Source organism: Polyodon spathula, chromosome 27, assembly GCF_017654505.1.
Source record: "Polyodon spathula isolate WHYD16114869_AA chromosome 27, ASM1765450v1, whole genome shotgun sequence".
NCBI classification, from domain to species: Eukaryota; Metazoa; Chordata; class Actinopteri; order Acipenseriformes; family Polyodontidae; genus Polyodon; species Polyodon spathula.
The window spans coordinates 3643553-3654452 of NC_054560.1; the positions used below are offsets into that span (position 1 = coordinate 3643553).

The window sequence follows — 10900 nt, forward strand, 5'->3', positions numbered from 1 at the left end:
TCCATATCCAGTTGCAAAGGATAAACCTTCATTAAAACAGGAGAACAACAGAAGATATTTGGGCAACGCAATCTGCTTTCAATCTCCCATAATTTGGACGCTGGGGTGGGAATAGTTGATCTAAATAAATTAAAATAATAATCTTCATTTGAAAGTTATATGTTCACGTTTAATAAAACCTGTTCAGACATTTTTGTTAATCTTGAATTCATTGCTTGTACATGTGGAATTGCCCCTCTGCATTCGAGGCAGAAAATAAGGCATGCCTTTGAGGTGTGTAGAGAGAGCCTCAATGAGCAGACCACCAAAATGCAAACTATCATCCCTGCTACCTACTGAGGACATCTTCCAATCTCAGCACCTCAAAGATATACCCTGTGCTATTTAACTGTGCCCCTAACACTCCCTTATTCAGTGTGTGAATTACAGTGAAATGCACTCAGACATGTTTTGAAAAAACCTGTATTTAGAATTATAGCCCCTTCATGTTACGATGCTGGTCTATCTCTAACTCACACACATTTATAGTAGTACTGCAGTGTTCAGAGGAATGGAAACGATTGTGTGTCTTTCTATGGCAGCAGTGACGTGCGCGCCAAGAGTCTTAGCTGAACCTCTGGGCTCCTGAGATTGATTAGATACGCTGTAGGCTCCCTTTTGTATCGGTGTGGTTAGTGCCTGTGGCTTTGAGGGCTTGGGTGGAAGTCCTTCAGAACACATTCATCAGATAGAGTGATTGTATAAGGTCAGCGCTTGGAGGAGTAGCGTGGGGAGCAGGCCTGGGATAGTTTTGTAGTTGCAGGTGAGCGACCATGCTGTATGTGATTCTGTACACACACAGAGAGAGGGATAGCAGGACTGATGTGAATGGAGCATAGCGCTGCAGCTGTGTCAACACGTATGGTGTTGTTGAAACGCATACCAGCTCCAGGGGTCCAAACAGAAATGCACAAACCTTTGTCAACATGCTTTTAAAACAAGTTCCTAAATGGCAGTCTAATTTTTTAATTAGATTTTTTACCACTGTTAAGACAGGGGTTGCAAAAGCTAGATCCTAATAAGCTGGTGATTTCTTTTTTTTTTTTCTTGCTTTTTTTTTAGAACGTTTGCATTCCTGGGTGGATCTTACTGCATTTACTCAAACTGTGTGTGTTGTGTTCTTTTTTTTTTGATGTGCTTTTACTTGATCAGAGGCTGTTCTTCAGTTCCAGTTGCTCGCCAGGCATACATGTGGCATCACCTAAATCAACTTGTGATAAGTTTCCTTTTGTTTTGCTAGCAGTACACTCCTGTGCACTAGATGGCACTGGGTTTCCTAATATAAAGACATTTTGACTGATCTAGCCTGTATGTCTGTGACAGGCAATTAGAACTGGAGACCAGCTCCTGGACTAGTTGTCAAAGTACCTCAACAGAGTTAACAACAGAAATGTAAAACGCAATGCAGTTAAGACCACTTAGAATTATAGCACATAGAAAAGGAGATGTGTTTTGAAGCTGCTTGCTGTTTAAGTGTCCAGTCCAGAGTACAGAAGCTTTGGCATGAGTGGATAACATTGTACTGGGAATAGCACTGCAGTTTTGTGGTTTTTTGTTTTTTTTTTAATTGGAAATCCAGAGCGGTTTAAATGGAATTGCCTGAATGGATCCTCTGAATCTTTTCCGTTCTGAATAGAAACTAAATAACACAGCCTTTGCACACAGAACAATGCCTGCCCTTGCGTTTTTTTCTTCTTTTTACCGTTTTATATAACCGATGGACTGCTGAGATCGTTCAGAAAGTTTGCTTTTTTTTTTTTTTTTTTTTAAGAAAACAAATTGGATCAGGAATTTACTTTCTTAATCCTTTAAAAAAGAAAGAAAGAAAGAATCATCTGAGCCCTCAAACCTCAAACACAGTGCCCAGTTTACTGCCGTCTTTGGGCAATGCATACCTTCAATTTCAGTTTCTTTTATTTTATTACGATTATTAGTTGTTTGCCCCAACAAAAGCCTGGCCAGCAATTAGCCGTTTCCTTTTCAAGGTGTTGTCACCAAGAAGGAAAACAAATATAACTTTTAAGACAAGACAGACACCACTGTGTGTTTTGATAATGCAATCAGAAGAGCAGATGGAAGTCTGTAATCCACTCTGAGCGCTGCCATAGCCACAGCTTGAGGATTATCATCTGCCAAGCTCATTTCCTGTCCTGTGCAAATACACCCAGCTCGTTTAGCGCACCTCACTTTACATTAAACACATTATACTTGCTTCCAAGATGGAAGAGGAGTGCTGGGTCTCTGTGTGCATTTGTAGCTCTTAACTATTGGAGATGAGTTTGGTGCTTTTGTGAGTTTGTGGTGCTTAGAGCTTCCTGTGTGTTTGTTTGTGCATTTTGAGTTTGAACCTTGCTGGATTGACCAATGATGGAAACATTGAAATATCTATCAGACTGGAGCCATAGAAGCTGCTTCACATTCAGCCAGTTTATTCCATTTAATGTAAACTAGCAGCTAAGAATCTCAAGATACATGTTTGTTTGGAGAAAGACCTACCCACTCACCCGTGGCACTTTTCTACATGGGGATAATTGGCACAAATGAACAACAATGAATGTATTGACCAGGCATCAAGAAGCACCTAGGACTGGAAACTGCATTGGCTGGGGAGTCCACTTCCATATGGCGGGGTGGTTTCATCACTGGTGTTTAGCAGGTGTCTGTGTCTGTCTTCTGTGTTGGGCTCTTCCATCCTACACTTTTCATGTTCTAGCTCTGTGTGTTTGATAATGTGGTCATTTTATCTCTGTCATTCTCTGTCTCTCTCTCTTTCTCCCCTGTGCCAGTGAAGGGCCTCTCCCCTCGTGGACAGCTGTCTGCTCTTCCTCTTGCTCCTCCTCCTCCTCGCCCAGCCGAGCTCCCCTCTCTCTCCCTCAGACAGTCCCTTCAGAGAAGTCTGCTTCCCAGGGCCCTGCAGCAGAGTAAGACCCCCCCCCCCCCCCCCCCCCCCCCTTCCAACACACCCAAGAACATGGCTGCAACTAAGGGGCAGCATTCTACACAATCAAAGCGTGTGCTGGGAAGTAATGCAGAATGCTGTTTGCAGTGCTGTGCATGCAATGGTAATTTTGTAGAATTCAAGTGTGGTGCTACATACTGTGCAGGTCCAGAGACAAGTTGCTTTTTGTAAAAAGGGGGTTATAAAGGGATACTGCCAGCACTGATTGATTTTGCCAGTGTAGCAGTACCATCTTAGATTAGCTTTGTGTCAAAATTGACTGGTAAAATGTGGAAATTTGGAGACATCTGGCTGATCTATAGACAATTCTGCAGACTGCCAAGCTTCAGGTTTCAGCTTAGTACTGCAGCTAAGCCTCTCCTTAAGTGATGTCTTGGACGAGGGAAGGCTTGTGTCTTGGGTAGACTTGGAAAGGAGACTACATTTAAAGTGTCTAGGCTTGTAAACATTCATTTCCGTTCAGATAACTAATGTTGATCAAAATGAAATAATAATAATTTAAATAAAATCTCATGCATTGAAATACAAAATAAACTGATGGACATTATTATTATTATTGTTCTAGTGCAATCTATTATGAGCTTCTCCCTTTCTAAACAATCTCTAGCTTCCCCTTCTATAACCGGTGTCAGCCCTCCTGTCTGTGACGTTTTAAACAGTCTCCCTAGTGTTTTTGTTCTGGTTCATGAAAAGTTTTTACACTGACGGAGCGGGGTGGTGTTATGCATGTGTCTGTGTCCATTCAGAATAATTGCAGCAATATCTGAAGTCTCTTGGACAGTGACCTGATCTGATCTTCTGTTCTATATGTGCGTCTCATCCCCCCCCCCCCCCCCCCCCCAGCTCCTCTTTTAGTACGGTAGAGAAAGGCTTTGAATCTGTACAGCTGCTGCTCACTTGAAAGCGTTTGAAATTAGCGATTACAGCTGGAGTGTGTTAATGTTGCTGTGACAACCGGGTGACTCATCCTCTACTCCTCGCCGGGTTACACTTCCACTTTCCTCGCCATCTCCCTTGCGTTTTCTCTTTTCTGTCTTCATTGTTTGGTAGAAGAGTGTGAGGCAGACCCTCTGCCCTGCAAAACAGGTCTGTCTGCAATTAAGATTCTGCGGAACTAGTGCAGCGCACCGTATCAGACTCCAGGGAAAGAAAAGCAAATTCAACCTACTTCTGTTCTTAAATAGTCTGTTAAGGCTTGCTAAAGGATTACAGAACTATAGCAACTTATTTAGCTAAGTGCAAATCGGTATCCTTAATTTTGCAAGTTGTTTTTTTTCGTCAATGACTGCTAAATTAAAGCTTCACGGCGGTAAACTAAAAATGCATCTCAGTTATTTGCTTGACTTTTTTTCAAAACAAAAGGCTGCTTGTGGACCCGCCCGTGAAGTAAAAGACCCAGTCCAGCCCTGTAGTTATAAACGCCATCTCCTGATGCTGGTAAAACCCTTTGAAATTGGACCGGTGCGCAGGAATTGATCAGAAATGAAAGTACAAATCAGATGTGTGTTGAAACTTCCAGAAGTGAAAAGATTCAGGCTAACCCTGTAGACCCTGCCCTCCCTTGATGGCATGCCAGCAAATCTCTTTGAAACAACCAATGAGTGGGCGTCTGAAGAGAGTGCCATCTGCGCTGTGCTTCATGGATCATGAACCTGCCATGATCAGCTGAAATGAACAAAATAAGTTTTCTTGGCAAACTGTGAAAAGTGCCCAGAAACCTTGTGTGTTTATCCACAGAGCAGGGATCGTGCTCCTTGAAGCACTCCTTGCTCTTGTCCTAGAGACGGATGTACCCCCCTTGTCTCAACTGCCCTGCCCAGGAGAGAGCATCTTAAAGGGTGAGAAGGCAGGCTTCATCTCCCTACAGTGGTGGCCCCTTCTGAGCGTCAACAAAGGGGCTACTTAGCGAGGATTGTTTGGGGGCTTTTTTTAGCTGTAGATTTTAAGATTAAACATTTAAACCTTTCTGTTTCCCATATTAAACTGCCAGGCTTGTTTGCAATTGAAAAAGTAGACTTGATCTAGTATTGCGTCAACACTGCTTTTTATATTTGTACTTTTGGTGTTTCTTTTAAATTTCACATTGTTTTTCCCACACTGATTTCAGTTGTATGGTCCTCATGCATCAGGACACTGTGAATGATTAATGAAAGTCCACACAAGAGCCTCATGAAACAGGACACTTTGGTTAAATGTTTAGTCAAATATTAACCATTTTTACACCTTTTTACAGCCTTACTATTTAGAAAACTGGGGCCAGAGATATCATGATAGTCTTCATCAGTCCTAGCAACTTGGGTTGGCTCCAGTCACCTATTTGCAGTTGTCAGTGCTTGTTATCCAGAGAGCTGCTGCCACCATTCGTACTAATCCTTTGGTCTCCTAAGATAATTTTCGCTTTTGGGTGAAAATATCACATCTCATTTTTAGGACTGTCTTCCTAGCTGAGGTGACAACCGGTTTGGCAGCAATGAATATTTAAGGAATTGCTTATTTTTTTTAAAGTTGCTGACTGGTGTTCCTAATTTTAGAAAAAACAAAACAACAACAAATGGGCTTAGAACCGTTTTCATCCTCTTCAATTGCACAGCAAGCAGCAGTGTGGGTTCTCATCCTTGTTTCTTGTGTGTGTGTCTCTCTGCTCCCCCTTGCAGGACAGATGCCTGAAGAGGAGATTGAGCAGAATGGGCAGAGCCGCGGCCAGGCTGTCCCGAAGCCCGTGTGTGTGAACGGCACAGAGGCGGGGCAGTTAAACAGCAAATCAAAACAGGAGCGGCGGACGAGCTCCACCTCCTCCAACCCCTCCCGCAAGGGGGTGTCCACCACCAGCAAGATCCGCAAGCTATCCACCTGCAAGCAGCAGTGAGGCACTGGAGACTGACGCACTGTACCGGTGAGAGCAACACACACACACACACACACACACACACACACTCCACCTGCAAGCAGCAGTGAGGCACTGGAGACTGACGCAGTGTACCAGTGAGAGCAACACACACACACACACACACACTCCACCTGCAAGCAGCAGTGAGGCACTGGAGACTGACGCAGTGTACCAGTGAGAGCAACACACACACACACACTCCACCTGCAAGCAGCAGTGAGGCACTGGAGACTGACGCACTGTACCGGTGAGAGCAACACACACACACACAGGGACACAAACACTCCACCTGCAAGCAGCAGTGAGGCACTGGAGACTGACGCAGTGTACCAGTGAGAGCAACACACACACACACACACACACACACACACACACATTGTTAGTAGTTCCTCCTCTCTCGCACACTGTTTCCTCTTGTACTGCTTTTTACTTGTTTTATTATTATTTATTTTTGTTTTCAGTAAAAATCCATACCACTGTTCTCTCCCACCATGGGGGGTGGGGGAATTCCAATCATTTCCCCCAGTTTAATTACTTAACCCCCCCACCCCCTGAATATCTCTCTGGACAAATCCATAGTCTACCGGAGGAAGGCAGCCGAGGCACCGAATCTTTCACACTTGAAACGAAACATGAGTCTACCTGTTATTTTTTTAAGACGTTTATTGATTTGAATCAGTTTTCAGTACAATAAATAAGTCAATAATATAGTGCGGCAAACGATAATTATTCCAACCCACTCAAATGGCTGGAAATTGGGAGAAGACGGCTTCCTGAAAGGGTTACCTCCCTCTCGGATCGGCTTCCTGAGCTGAGCTGACGAGAGCGGGTTGCAGAGCAGAAGTGCGAGGGTGGATGGAGAGCTCTGCAGTAGAGTCACGCTTCCAGGGTCTCTCTCTCTTTCTCTCTCTCTCTCTCTCTCATACTAACGTCACCCTCTCATTCATGTCAGTGTAGCAGCAGTGGCAGAGCCAGGCTTTCATCTCGTGATGACTCATTCACAAGAAAGCTCCTCCATTCCTTAAGGAGGTCAGCTCTGCTTTCGCTCAGGTGGCTTTGTGCTGAAATTGCTACCAGTGAAACATTTGTTTCCTGTCTTCATATATTCCTTTTTTATCCCTTCTGCTGTCTTTTTTCTTTTTTTTTGCTTCCCCTTATCAATTAGCAGAGATTGAAATAAGACTCCTATTGCATAGCAGTTTCACCCGTTCCAGGTTTTAACATGCGCTTGATTAGCCCCAGTGCAAATGTTAAAAGCTCAAGTGTGTCTTATTAAACTCCTATAAATGGATCAAACTACTGTCCTATTTCCAGACCTTGAATGAATATATGTTGTATTCAATGTCTTTATCTTTCCCTTCCTCTTGCTTATTACAGCACTTTTTAAAATTTTGTTCTAAGCTTCCTTTTGGTCATCCTTTACATTCCTCCATCTTATTTTGATTTATGTATTCCTGCATTCATTCATACAGCTTTTCATTCATAGTCTCCTGCCTCCCTGTTCTCTGACCCCTCTTTATAATTCTCTAGTCTGGAGGCACAGTTATGAGACCATGATATTGTGCTCCACCTTTTACCAAGAATGAACGTTCGAGTGGAGTGGCCTTTTGGGGCAAATAGGAGTTACGGTCAGACCACATTTGAGCCTATTCTGCAGTATAAAGGGCCTTTCTTTCTAGTTCACATCCAGCTATTCTCCTTCCTGGATACCAATCTCTATTCTTCAATGAGTAACATGCTCCATTTTTGTACCCAAGGCCATTTTAGCATGAGCTGTCGAAACCCACCACCTTCCACACTGCAGCCCAGCACACTAACCACTGAGCTACTCAAACCCACGACCTTCCACGCTGCAACCCAGCACACTAACCAGTGAGCTACTCAAACCCACGACCTTCCACGCTGCAACCCAGCACACTAACCACTGAGCTACTCAAACCAACTACCTTCCACACTGCAGCCCAGTGCTTTCTCTAACCACTGAGCTACTCAAACCCACCACCTTCCAATCTGCAACCTAGCACACTAACCACTGAGCTACTCAAACCCACTGCCTTCCACACTGCAACCCAGCACACTAATCACTGAGCTACTCAAACCCACCACCTTCCAATCTGCAACCCAGCACACTAACCACTGAGCTACTCAAACCAACCGCTTTCTACACTGCAGCCCGGCACGCTAACCACTGAGCTACTCAAACCCACGACCTTCCAATCTGCAACCCAGCACACTAACCACTGAGCTACTCAAACCCACTGCCTTCCACACTGCAGCCCAGTGCTTTCTCTAAGCACTGAGCTACTCAAACCCACTACCTTCCACACTGCAGCCCAGTGCTCTAACCACTGAGCTACTCAAACCCACTGCCTTCCACACTGCAGCCCAGTGCTTTCTCTAACCACTGAGCTACTCAAACCCACTGCCTTCCACACTGCAGCCCAGTGCTTTCTCTAACCACTGAGCTACCTGTGCTATGTGCGGTAGGATGTGAAAATGACTGCAGAATCAGTTTTGATGAAAGGAAAGTGGAATATTTAATAAGTTTGAATAGCGCACTGCATGAGTCATCAAAGCCTCCCACACATTTTCCCACTAACTGGTTGAAATCCGGTATAGGGATGCTGAAAGAAAGAGGGTCGGGGGGCAGGTCTGTGTATTGTGCTCGAGATAGAGGCAAATGTTTCTAGTTTTTTATTACATTTTTTTTAAAGAGAGAATTAATTCCTGTTGAAAATGAGCAGCAGCTCTACTGAATAAATGTTGTTTTTTTTTTTTTTTTTTTTTTTTTTTAAATAATTGACGACACATGCTACCTCTTAGTATTTATAATACGCTGTTTTGTAAAAAGCGATCCTGCGGGCCACCAGACATTTCAGAGTGTCTCTGGACAACGCTTCTGAACCACGGGGCAGTTCTGCCAGGTTAAAGGTCATGTCAAGCTGTTGTGCTCTTTTCTGACTTGCATGGGTCTGCTTTTGCAATCGCCACCGAGCCATGAACCCCAAATAAAACACAACAGGCAGGGGAATTGGGACCGTAGCTTTGCAACTTTGTTGCATCAACCCGTAACCATGCTGTAATGGTGTTGGCGGATTGAGGGACAAGATTGGAAAACTCTGTAGCCCTAGACCTGGATCGTTATGGCTTAAGTAGTAGAAGTATTGATCATGAACACTAACATTATAAATAAAATAACAGAGGTCCTTTTAACACACAGGGGATAAGGGATTGATGTTATAGTACATAATATTCTTTTTTTGGTTTCTCCCCAGGCTTTTTTTTTTTTTTTTTTTTTTAAACTTGGGGGATTATTAGAGAGAGCTACGCTGCCTGTGATTAAATTTTTTAAAAAAATGGACACACAGGAACGTACGGATGAGTGAGAGAATTTAAAAAGATGGAAGGAGAAAAGAAGGGAGGAGAGAAGAACTGAAAGATGGGACCCATCTGTCTACTTTGCCAACTGAAGCCAACGTTAAATTATTTATTTCCCCCCTTTTTTTTTTTTTTTTTTTTTTTGCCCAACCAGGAGACCCAAAAAGGACAGCACCTGGCACAGCCCTGTTACTATGTGGACGTGTAGAACTCTGTGCAAAGCCATTTAGAAGCACTGAATGGTTTAGACTACTTTTTATTTTGTTCATTTCTTTGCAGTATAACAGTATACACATTTGTGATGTGTAAAGAGTGTTATTATATTATTATTATTATTATTATTATTATAATAATAATAATAATAATAATAATAATAAATAATAATAATAAAAAACTGCATGTTGTAAAGGGCTTGGAGAAAGGGAATGAAATATTTATATAAAAAAAGAAGGGTGTTCTGAACCCTGTCCATCCTGGGATGTCCTTTCTCGTTGTGTTTGTGTGGGGTTGTTTTTTTTTTGTATAGCTTCCCAGCTGCAGAAGATCGCTAGCAGTGTGCTGTTCATCTCTTGGATGTTAGCCCAATAACTTTTCCCATCAACAGTTCAGTTCCACACTAATGCACCTGTAATTCTGAACTAGTCTGGATTTGGTTCTCAAACACATTTGTCAAAATCCACATGCTGTGTACAGAAGACATCCCGGGAACAGAACACTACAGCACACAAAACACCACCACTTTATCCTGAAGAGAGTTCAAGATTTGTTTTTGCCACTTTGTTTTCCCTTTAGTTTGCAGCACAGAGCAGGAGGACAAAAAGTAGGTCACCCTGCGTCTGGCGGAATATGAAAGCTAATGCAGATGTGTTGGTCCTTTTTGTTTTTAAGCATATTGTCGGCTATTCTGTGTTGAAACTGCTTCAGTAAAGAGGCAGCCAGTCTCGACAGAGTGAGCTGGTAGCAGGTGTGAGTGCAATCTTCAATTACTTCCTGAATTGCTTTTATTTACTGCAGGGTGCCACTGGGTAATTAATGTGTAATCGCATCTAGACTGGTTGGCACTAAGAATAAAGGTTGACAAGTGTGGTGCCCCGTGAATTGATGTGCCGACATGCGCAGTGCTTAAAAAAATCCTTTGTTCTTCTGGTTGATTTTTACCAAGAAGTTCCACACTGTCTTATGCAGAAGTTAGTCTGTGCCTAAATTCAAGATGTTCTGCTCACCTAAGAGCACAGACCTGCAAGTAAAAGTAATCGAATCGTCACTTTTCCATCATCTCTCAGCCACGTTGGTTAAGTTTGTTGTGCAACTTTTCTCATTGCAAGTTTGAGCAGTTCTGCTGGTGGATTATGATTACTAATCACAAGAGCACAGTGTTAACAGGAACACCTCTGGATATACACCCGAGAGGAGCGATGATGGGCAGCTCGGGTGTACCGCGTCTAACTTCCCTCAGGTTTCCAGGTCAAGGCAGGCCTGTGCCTGAACGCAGGTGGGGAAAGTTCACTCTTTGCTGGAAAGAGTCAGTGTACAGCAACGCTCAGATTTTGGACTATGAGAAAGGGAAGGTCAAAGTTGGCCCTTCCAATCCTGTTATAAATTATTTTAAGTAGATACTTGTGACAGCAGGAGTGGAA

At 43.3% G+C, this 10900-nt stretch overlaps 1 long non-coding RNA gene across 1 annotated transcript; it reads left to right on the top strand.

Moving 5' to 3' along the window:
• Positions 1-2788: 2788 nt before the first annotated feature.
• On the top strand, positions 2789-9203 carry LOC121301499. Its single transcript, XR_005947625.1, has 3 exons — positions 2789-2960; positions 5653-5891; positions 9161-9203. It is a non-coding gene; the product is annotated as an uncharacterized LOC121301499 (long non-coding RNA).
• The last annotated feature ends 1697 nt before the right edge of the window (positions 9204-10900 follow it).